This window comes from Mastigoproctus giganteus, chromosome 1 (genome assembly GCF_048544385.1).
Source record: "Mastigoproctus giganteus isolate SK-2022 chromosome 1, ASM4854438v1, whole genome shotgun sequence".
Lineage (NCBI taxonomy): Eukaryota > Metazoa > Arthropoda > Arachnida > Uropygi > Thelyphonidae > Mastigoproctus > Mastigoproctus giganteus.
Window position 1 is genome coordinate 175,885,580 of NC_143575.1, and position 11,485 is coordinate 175,897,064.

Sequence of the window (11,485 nt, forward strand, 5' to 3'; positions counted from 1 at the left end):
GCATCATCTTCATGCTATACAGAAAGATGTTGCTTAAATGCCTTGGACACGCTTGCTTATTTTCTTCTTCACATTAACACTTCCATTTGCTTACTAATAGACTATGAACATTCTGATTTATGAATTCCACACTACAGCACAATTACTTAGCATTTCTCTGCTGCCTTTCTTCCGTGATTCTTCCAAAACGTTCCCGAATCCTTGATGTTGCTACCCCAAAGATTGATAGTTCAAACCATAATATCAAGCTATATATAATAAAGAAAATTTTTAGGAGAGGAAATCAACATAACCTAGGACCGTCAGTATTCTAGAAAGGGGACCAAAATACCGGTTGGAATTCATACAACAGGCTAGAATGGTGAACTTTTCTGATACATGCGTAATGTTGTGAAGAGTGTTGCATATAATCCGAAAGATTCGTATATATTCCGTACTATAATAGATATGTTTCAGTTCTGCACGGAATAAATTACTTATTATTAATATAATGGTGTAATATGTTGTTATAACCAGAAAGAGGCTCAAGAAATTTCTATAGTGAGGCTTATGCAGTGTTCTGGGGAATCATTAAGCTTTAATCATTGTGCAGCAATAAAAATATTTGAGTCCAAGTAGGAGTCAAAGGGGGCCATATTCCCTTTAACTCCTACTTGGAACCGCCCCTGATTTTAACCCGTATACACGTTGGATCTCATTCATTAAGAAGAAATATGTTCCCTGAAGAACATGACTTAGATGCAGTAAGATCTATCTTAGACGAGTACAGTGCATGCTCATTGACGTACAAAAAAAAAAGTAGAGAGAAGAAGAAACTAGATGAAAACTTCTTAAGCATTTAGGAGACAACCACCTTCAACAGATAATAGCCGGTGACGAATCCTGTGTAAACCAGGATTCGTCACCACTGTAAACCAGGAATTGCTTTTCGGTAGGGAAAAATGAATTCAATGTAATGGAGGCTGAGTTATAATAAGTGCCCAGCTTTTATTACACATATTTAAGTTAAGTAATTACCGCGTTGTTCGTTTTAATCGCTGAGAGAAACAATAGAAACCATTGCTTTTGGAGGTGAACCTCGTATTTTGATATTGAAATCTGTACAGTAAATGCTGACATGGATGCTTACCACATAACCAAAGGAGTTAACTCCATTTCTCATATTGTATTGTCAGCATCCTATCCATACTCTTCATTGTTCAGTCCACTGAATTCTGGTAATGCTGCTGGTTATATCCATTCTAACTATTGTTATTTTACCTTGCATATGTTTATTTTTAACGCGCTGCATTATTTGTCTTAATAAAAACTGATCAGAAATAATTTTAATAATTCTAATTTTTCTGTTCATAAAATCAAATACGTGGAAAAGAACATCCTTGAATCTTTTTTACATTCTGAATGAAATTAAGCGTTTATTGCATTATTCGCTCACGCAAACGTTATAAATGACATCATTTCCAGGGCACTGATGGCTAACCGTTATCTATTAAGTCTGAATAGAAATATTCACGCAACTCAACGATCTAGAACTTATCGAAACACATCACGAATCTGAATTATCGGTTTTACAGCAGTTACAATCATAAACTTCAGGAATTTCTGTTTACATATAGAAATAACTGATTATCTCTTTCCATAGCGAGGACATCAGTTTGTTGCCCTTTTTTTAAATGACTTTAGGAAACGAGCAGATCCTTGGCTGGTTCGAGCGTGTTATCGTTCGTTACTCTAAATGGTATGCTCGTATTTCATTTGGGTTTACTATCACTTCCAACAGCCATGACCTATATTGGACGCATTATTATAACGAGTCCTACACAGGTACCGATGGATTTTGCATGATTTCCTCTGTTCGTATGTGTGTTGGAATCTTTGAGTCATTAAATGTGAAAATTATTATGCCCTGATCACTTCAACCTCTAAAGAGAATGAAGTGATCAAGGACTTTTTAAATTATTTAAGTATGTATCTAGTCTAGTGAGTAGGAATTTCACGGGGGCTTTGTTTTCCAAAATCATCGACTCTCTAGTCAAAATATCAAAGGTCAGCCTAATATTGCTGGGAGCGAATATCATTGGGTTTGTATAACCTTCAAATGATTTCATCATGCTCTCTCTAAATGTGTTGTGGGTGGCTTTATGGAGGCTGTTCGTTTCTCAGACACTGCGTGGTAATAAACCTTAAAGATAACTACATAGCGTTGCACATGCTTGAGAATTTTCTCTTGTCCATGGAAGTACACAGTCGCTATATCATTTTGTGTCCTCACAAGTAGCACAGTGATTATAATCACTGTCCTCCTCCACACCCGGTGGAAAAGGCCTGAGTTCGAATCCCGTCAGTGACACGAGGAACTTTTATCGGCTTTTTAAATTCTAGTTGAGTTAGTCGATGTCAGGAGAGGATAACAAGGCTCTTTTTCTCCTGAAAACTCAGTTTTTTTGTCCAGCAAAACAGGACTGAAGCACTGAATCCTGGGGGACTCCACTAATAACATTAGAAATATTGTAGATACCCGGTTCTGATTTAACTAAAAATAAAATTCTGAGAGATTTCTTAAATTAATATTATCATAATTATTATATTTTGTACAAAATTTGCAGATACATAACATTTACTTAAATAAATTATTATAATTTAAATTCAAAAGTAAAAGATAAAACTTGAGTAAAAGCTTTTTCAGACTTATTTGTAAACTAAATAATTATTATTTAAATTAAATTGAAGTTTGAAATTGAAAACGTAAGTAATGCATAGTCTGATCATAGGTGTTGGTCGGTTATTAGCTTTCTGTTTCTGTAAAATGTACTGCTCTTTGGTTTTGGATTAAACTGCCTTTTCCAATGATAATCAATTTATCATTGGAAGAGACAGAATTTCGTTCTTTTTAAACTCAAATCACTAAATACATAAAGAGCATCCCTTTTCCTGTTTTAAATCATCCGACTATATAGTCCGATGAGTTCGAAGCCATTCTTCTCTGATTTCAGATACTAGATGTGGTTTGCTCGTGAAGGAAGACAGGTGAATTGTAGAGCATACAGACAATTAATTTATACGTATATAGTTAGAAAAGTAAGTTTGCGTAGCATTCTTTTAACGAACAATTAAATGATCACAGTGAATTATATGGAATGATGACAATTTTGCTGCAGATGCTGTTAAAGATGGACATTAAACCCACTGATTCTGGATGATTAAAAGATCATACTTAGTCTCACGTTTAAATTGAAGCTGTCTGAATTACAGAAACTCGCTATAGGATTTCTGTGATGTATAAAGCATTGCCTGAAATTGAGATAAACAGAGGAAGGAAGAGGGGTGATGAAACTAGGGAAACAGAGGCAGAAGAAATTACAAGAAAATTCTCCATCAGTGGCCGAATAGCCATGATGGAAAAAAATTGAATAGATCGCAGAATTCGAGAAGGAATAAGACAGATGATGCGTATCTCTCTTCACAATTGTTTCTCTGGATTTTGGATGAGCGACGCAGTGACAGTGAAATAAAATAAAGAAATTCGACCACTGCATACTGATTCTTCTGGTATGATTGCGAGCTACAGAAAATAGATCAACATAGTTTAGTGCAAGTCATTTGATAAGAATGTTACATTACCCGTATTTAGCGATCAAGTGAACTCGAATCACGGCCAGCTGAAATGCGTATACTGCTCTTATCCAGTTGAGCACACAAGATGGTTATTTAAGTGGTTAACAAAACAATAGAAAGCATCATTCTCTTTATTATGTCATTTTGTAGAGAACGATTTATTAAAACATGAGACATTCGTCTCGAAATACGTATTTCTTATTCGTAGTAGAATGATATTTAAAATAAAAACAGAATTAATAATCTAAACTTGATTAAACCATTTTTTTTTCTGATCAAATAACGGTTTAATTTAAGGCATTCATAGTTTTAGCGAAGATGAAATCGTTATCTTTTGAAATATATTTTATTAAAAAAAACGTTGTATGCGAGACCGTGTAATACCACACTAAAATTGCGTCACATGACTTATGCACCCCTCCCCCCATCATTAAAAAGTGCCATCCTTTTAATCGTTCAGCATTTGGACCGTCGCTTTCGATTCCATGGAATCGCTAAGCCATGCGACTAGGAAAAAAAAAAAAAAAAAAAGTGGAACAAAGAGACGGGAAAGGTGTGCCAAGGCTACACTCCACTACCTATTACACCAATTGACACCATGACCTAGGTTGTTCACCCCAGGTGACGGGTAAAAAGCGGGCTTTGCCGTGAAACCAATTCACGCCCAATTTGAAGGTTGAGTTAAAATTTGCTCAAACATACACACACACACACATGCACACACACACACACACACACACACACACACATAGTTCTGCACGCTGATCCCCTCGTACTTTTCCGAAGTCGTGAAACCCTGACACAAAACTACACGAATTGCTTCGAGGTTCTTATCTAAATCTGCCTTTATCGGAGCCTTCCTCTTACTGTAATTCCGCTGAATTTTCTGCAAAGCGAAGATAAACAAAAACTGCAGATTCCTAAGCGAAATATGATGGAATCAAATGGAAAAACAAGACAAGATCCAATCCTGTATCCTTTAACATACAAGTATATGCATTTAAGCAAATGACCGTGTAATAATTTAATGAATCATCATTCGATCATGTTTGCGGTCACCTCCTCCACTCCCAAGACCTTAGATTGACCTACGATTCATTGCTATTAAGGTCTTGCATTAATTGGCCCTTCTAAACCGCTATTTCTTCTTCCAAACCAAATTTCTCACATGAATAAATTTTTTAATGGATTAGTCAAAGTAACTTTAATAGAAAAAGTGGATTAAGTTAATAATTAATCCCATACTTCTACTCGTAGATAAAAGGTCAGAATTCTAAAAATGGGTCAGGGTTGTACTGATCACAGCATCTTTATACACCTTGATGTCGCCGAGTGGTCAAACTAGAGTACAGTAGAATACCAGTTCAAATCCACGTAACCGCTAAATATTGTCATATTCTGCTATTTTGTAAATTCCTTTGATCCTATGTTGTAAAAACATAAAAATGTATTTATTTAATTTAATGCATCATTTTAAGCATTTAAAGCATCATTTTAATTTATTTATTGATTTCAATCTTCTCGATGACAAAGAGAGCTCTTTGATTGCATGCTACTCTGAGAAAAGTTCTTTGTTTCCCTTTTTAGTGTATGGAAACACAACTAAACGACAGATTTATCTCTAGAATTCTAAACTTGTAAAGTTAGAAGAATAATACACACACGTTAGTGAGAAAAGTACGAAAATAAACTCATCTTTATCAGTTTTAAACACGGTAAATATTTCTCTGATCCATAATTACTTCTTTTCAGCATTACATGGCCTCTTATCTTGATAAGAAGGGAAATTAAGCATTGCAGCTTGTGTAGAACATACTCCGATGTGATCTTTTCGTTCTGATAGGATTGTTAAGTTCTCGTGGCCCGACAAGACTCGCGCATGTCCGTGGCAAATTTTCTTGCGTGTCTCAGCCAAGAGAAACGTACGTTACAACACGCATTTCGGTTACCATGGGATGAGTACACCCGCCTTACTTCTCTAATGACCTTGGCATTTAGTGCTCAGTTTAACTTTATGGTCTTTTGTCCAGGTTGGAAACAATATCGAGAACAGAGAGAGATCCAAAATTGCTTACCAACATTAGGAAATGTTTTTCCCAGTGGTAGAAGCAAATTTGCCGAGTTCTGCGTAACGCGTGCATGAAAGTGCTTTGAAGCTTTCCACGAAATGACTGCGTACAATGTCAATACAAGATACCTTCGATAGAGAAGCCATGCTGTTATTATCATATCTTGGAAACAAGATTTCTCTGAAGTAGTTTTAAATTAACTGCTTCCATCACTTCCGACTTGAACTGAAGAGGTGAATAACCGCAAGCTCTGATCCATTGATTGCATTGATTTTGTTACTAATCTCTTGCGAAGTTTCTCAGTTATCATTCTCAAGGAACACCAACATATCCAATATTGTGCGTATTCACGCAAACACACGCGTGCGACGCATGGTCATGCCAGATATTGTTCCGGGATGGCCCATGTTGTATTGGGCAGTCAACTCTTCAACTGTGCTGCACATGTTCACCATGTGACATAGAAATGGTGAACATCCTGCACTGACCCGGCACGTGCGCATGTATGCGCGTGTGCAGGTTCATTTACTTTGCACGTTCATTTACTTATGCAGGTGCGCATGTCACTTTACGTATGCGCATGCGCCGATTCATTTACGTATACGCGTTGCCATGTCATTGCTAAGTTTCTCAGTTATCATTCTCAAGAAACACCAACATATTCAATATTGTGTGCGTGCGCAGGTTCATTTACGTATGCGCGTGCGCATGTTCATTTGCGTATGCGCGTGAGCACGTCTATTTTTGTATGCGCATGTTCACTTACGTATGAGCGTGCGCTTGTCTATTTACGTATGCGCGTGCGCAGGTCGATTTACGTATGTGCGTGCGCAGTCAATTTGCGAATGCGCGTGCGCATGTCTACGTAAATGGACATGTCATGGAGTAAATGAACGTAAATGCAGGCGCATACCTAAATTTACCTACGAATACCTCTCTCTCTCTCAGGGTAACTCGGGAATTTTTTTTTTTTTTTTGGCTGGTGCAGGCTTCCTTGCGCCATACAGCTAATAATAATAATAATAATAATAATAATAATAACATTTGTCCATTGATTACCACTCTCTGTCGTTTCCCACTCAATCATCCCTTTATCCGTTGTAGTAACTTACCCTTAATGCCATACCTCTCCAATTTGCACAGCAGTCTACCATGTGCAACAGTATCACAAGCTTTCCTGAAATCCAAGCATTGATATCAAAATTGTTTTTGACATTCAGTTCCTTTGTGACCACATCATAGTATCCAATCAGTTTGGTCAGATAAGACCTCCCTTTAACAAACCCATGCCATGGCTTAACTATTACTTCAGTCTTGTCTAGATGATTCTGCAATCGCTTTAACCAGTGATTCCATTATTTTCCCCGGAACACAATTTAAACTAACAGGTCTGTAGTTACTCGTGTCACCTTTTGATCCCCCTTTGTCAATTGGTGATACATTTGCACACCTCCAATCCATGAGGACCTCCCCTGAGTTCAAGGAAGCTCTTATGCCTCCTTTAATATAACTGGCGAGATCCCGTCCACCCCAGGTTATGTTAACTTCAACAATTTTTATGTTAACTTCAACAATTTCTCCTCCACTTTGCTCTCAGTTATTACAAAATCCCTTAGTTCCCTGTTAGAATTTGATAAACCTGTGGCACTCCCCTCATTGAATGAATGTAGACGCAAAATATTCATCAGCTACTGAGTATGATCATCAATATTCAACCCATCTATGTTAAGTGGTCCAATCTAATTCTTCCCTTTCCTTCTAGAGTTTACACTCTAGAAGGAAAGGCCACGAGCATTGTTAATTCATCTGACATCCATTTAGGCCTAAACCTTGAACAGTATTTCTTATTTGGAATGAAAAGCCTAGTAGTCTCCAAAATTAAGTTCCTGAAGGCTTCCCATTTAGAATTCAACGTTGGTAACGTCATCAGTTGATCCCACTGTACAGAATTCAAAAACTGTCTGAGACCCCTGTAGACACGTTTATGAACCATTATGAAAGCAAAGGCCCTTCCCTTTAGAATTGAAGTAGGTACCTCCTTAATTAACTGCTACAAACAATGCTAATCAAAGACAACCGCCTATACCTTATTAATTTTCTAAACTTAAATTTCTTCCATCTTCTGAATCATGTTTGCAACCCGGCTCTTTTATCTGCCAACTAATGGAACATCCCTTGGAATAATTCGAAAATCAATGCAGCCTAGATTACTTTTAAAAGACATTATTAACCGGATACATGACCTTACTTAGCCAGCGGATCTCCTGTAATTATAGTGAGTAACTAAAAGGGACATTTATTATTGTGACTTTCATATCAATTTCATCACAACTCAAAGAAGACATTCACTGCAAAGTTTTTATCAACACTACTTTCCTTTAAAGCCTTTGTTCCGCATTCGGTTGTGGTTGTTATCGGTAAATCTTACAAACCAAATACTTAACTTTTTATTAAGACGAGTACAAAAACTCAAAGATAGAATGAGATTCCAGCAATTTCCTGATTTGTGACCTTGAGATAAACTCCCATTGAAGTCTGAAAGGCTTCAGTAAGTGTCTCAAATGAGCGACCCGGAATCTGTGAAGTGATCAAATCGAAACTTCGAAAACCACACCGATATTTCGGGAAATTCGAGGCATTTTCTCTATAAACATAATATGCTTTCCATTTAGTTTTAGAACCCCTTAAGAACTTATGGCATTTTCAATGATTTCATTCAAACTTCCTATTTATGCTTGAAATACTGAACTTGGACTTAATCAATTTGTTTTTTTCTGCTTCGCAACGAAGATAAACGTGACAATTAAGTCGGGTTTGAGCTCTTCTGAGTTTACGAAAGGACAGTAGAGACTACGAGGAGTCAGTATATTTTGTCTGTAAATTGCCGCCTAAGGATAAACATGCTATGGTCCATTTGGGGGATAGAAAATCGAAGTATCTTGGAGAAGAAACATGCAACTCTCTGCCGAGACCGACTAACTCGGCCATGTCTAAATAGCCTGTAAAAGTTCCTTCAGTAATGATGGGATGTATTTCATAAAATTTGGTGGGATGGGAGGCCTCATGCCATCTTGAATCCTCCTGAATCCCAATAACAACAACATCACTCCCAAATACTCCCCCAACACTCACAATACTCCAAAAATACGGCTAATCCCTTATAAATCCGTGCTCAATACGGCTAATCCCTTATAAAGTGCTATAACGGGAGTTTACTGTACATATAAATAAACATTTTAAAAATTTAGAATTTGGGACCCATTAATCAGGGGTCTATGGAGTCCATCTTTTACATTTAGTCATAAATTTAAAACTTCGGGCTTGATGAGAGTTGTAATTATATTATTATTCGCGTATATATACGTAATTATATTAGAGCATAATATAATTACAAGTCGGGTTTTCTTAAGGAGTGCATGTCTTATAAGCTCTTCAAAAACTCATAGAAAACTTTCTTCACGTTTGACAGCTATAAACATGAAGTGAATTATGCATACTGAAATCTATCGAGCAAATAACAGGTGTTTCTGTTTCCTAGAATCGGCGAAAGCTCAAAAAATAAAAAATAAAAATCAGTAGGAATATATTTATCATAATACCAACGTCACAACTGAGGTTACCAAATGTCAATCAAACATTAAAAAAAGAATAAAACAATAAAGCCGTACTTCGGGGACTTTTACTTCGAATATATTATATCACTTTCATAACACAAGGTCTCCTTTCTAAAATATTGTGCCCATATTATTCGAGCAGCGAGCAACTGTGTTATCGTTATAAAAACGATCGATTCGTGCGTTGCTATGGTAACGTGGGCACTTCCGCAGTTAAATGTCTTTCTCGGAAGCTTCCGTTGTTTCAACATGGCATTCTGCGAACCGATTTTTATTCTCTTCCATCAACACATTTTCAACAGAAAGAAAGGAAAAAAAAACGGCTGATTTTATCGGTCATATGAAATCTGTTATTCTATTAATGCATCGGTACAAAATTTCGCAATGGTTCTGGCAATGTTCTCTCCGTTATACTGTACGTTTATAATGTCATCAAAATAACTTTGATAAATCAATGTAGGCTTCTGATGCGTATCAACACCTTTCCTGTTGTCTTCTTCATACACTGTACTCTAAGCTGGAATAATTACAGAGACTCTGCTGCCAATTTTTTCTAAAATATGTGCGCTACATCAAATCGACAGTGCATGTTCCATTCTACAAAAACAAAAACTCCATTTGAGTGTTACGTGTAGTTCCTAAAATCGATCTCAGTGTGTTTGTACAGCTGCATGTTTCGTATATTCCCACCTAATGTGCAATTCTATTTATGAGTTTTCCGTTAATATTGTGACAGAGCACCAGCGAGAAATACTCGTGTGTTCATTGCTGCGTCAAACTCAAGGTTACTGCTTTGTTAATGCTTCAGATATCACGCTCTAACTGTAATGAAAAAGAAACCACTGTTAATTATTCTGGGACAGCCCTTCAAGTTTCATCACATTGCTTGTAAAACTAACATCCATATTGTTCCATAAGATGTTAAAACAAGCGGTTACTAAATTTATTACGCAGAACAGCTGTTATTTATTTCATCTTTGGGGAAGGGTAGGACAATGGTTCAGATCGTTCCCAGGTACATTTAACGTATTTTCTTTTCATCAGGACATTCAAAGTTGTGGATTAAAATTGAACAGTCGTAAGATGAAGTGAACAGAGCCTTATATATGTCAAGAATTATATTATTCCATGGTTATAGCAACAACCTTAGGAGGAAGGAAGGAAGTGACTCCAAAGAGAGTTCATGGTCGGCCAAGAGTTACAACATCTCTGGATGCTCTTGAGATTTTTAAGGCAAACTGTATAGAAGGTTTCAGGATGGAAACGGACATTCCATGAATGATTCGGCAATGAATTATGTATATATGATTTTAGAGATTTCCAGCCATCTTGGATTTTATAGTTACAAATTTACTTTTGGACACCGGTGTAGTTTTATTGGTCGCATCCACTGAAAGGCTAAAAATTAAAAACCCAAGAGCTGTAAACCACAATTCTTGTTTGATATACCATGGTAAAAAATTAATATTTTAAGGTTTCTATACAATATTAATAAATTATAGCATTGATATAAAATTACTCATATTTTTAAAAATCCCTTTAACTATTTACTCGAATTTTTAAAAGTTTTACTCCTCAAAAGACACTTTTGAGGAGTAAAAGCCTTTTAGGTTAACTGTTTATTAAGTAATTTTTGTGGTTCCGGCTGGAATAGATTTAACCCTGATTCTTCCAACTGCTTTTTTTCTTTTTCACACTGAATGCGGAAGTTTCACGAGAGTCAAAATGCAAGTCAGCTGTTGGTCTTAAAGACAGGATCAGGGGGGGCCAAGAAAGGGAGCGAACTCAGAAGAGAGAGAGAAGGGAGCGACTAGGGTCAAGGTCTTCCGATGGACGTCACATCACATTTACCTCACGGACACTTGAAGATCGATTAAGTTCTCGGGGGATTGAAAGAACTGCTTCTTAACGGAGGGGTAGAAGAGCACTGAACAAGTTTTTACACAATGATCTTTCTTAAGATAGTTGAAAAGGTTATGCAGTTTAGGTGAAGAGGGAGGGGAAAGAAAACAAAAGGAGGTTAAGAAACGGGGCGTGGGAGGTAAAAAGATTAGCAAAACGTGTGTTCGCTGTGCCCTTGGTAACCCATCCCACTATTAAGACAACCATAGTCGTGTATTTATTAAATTTAATTATAAAGTTTAATTAACTCCATCGTCGAATAAATATCCGGTTTTTCAGAGGAGA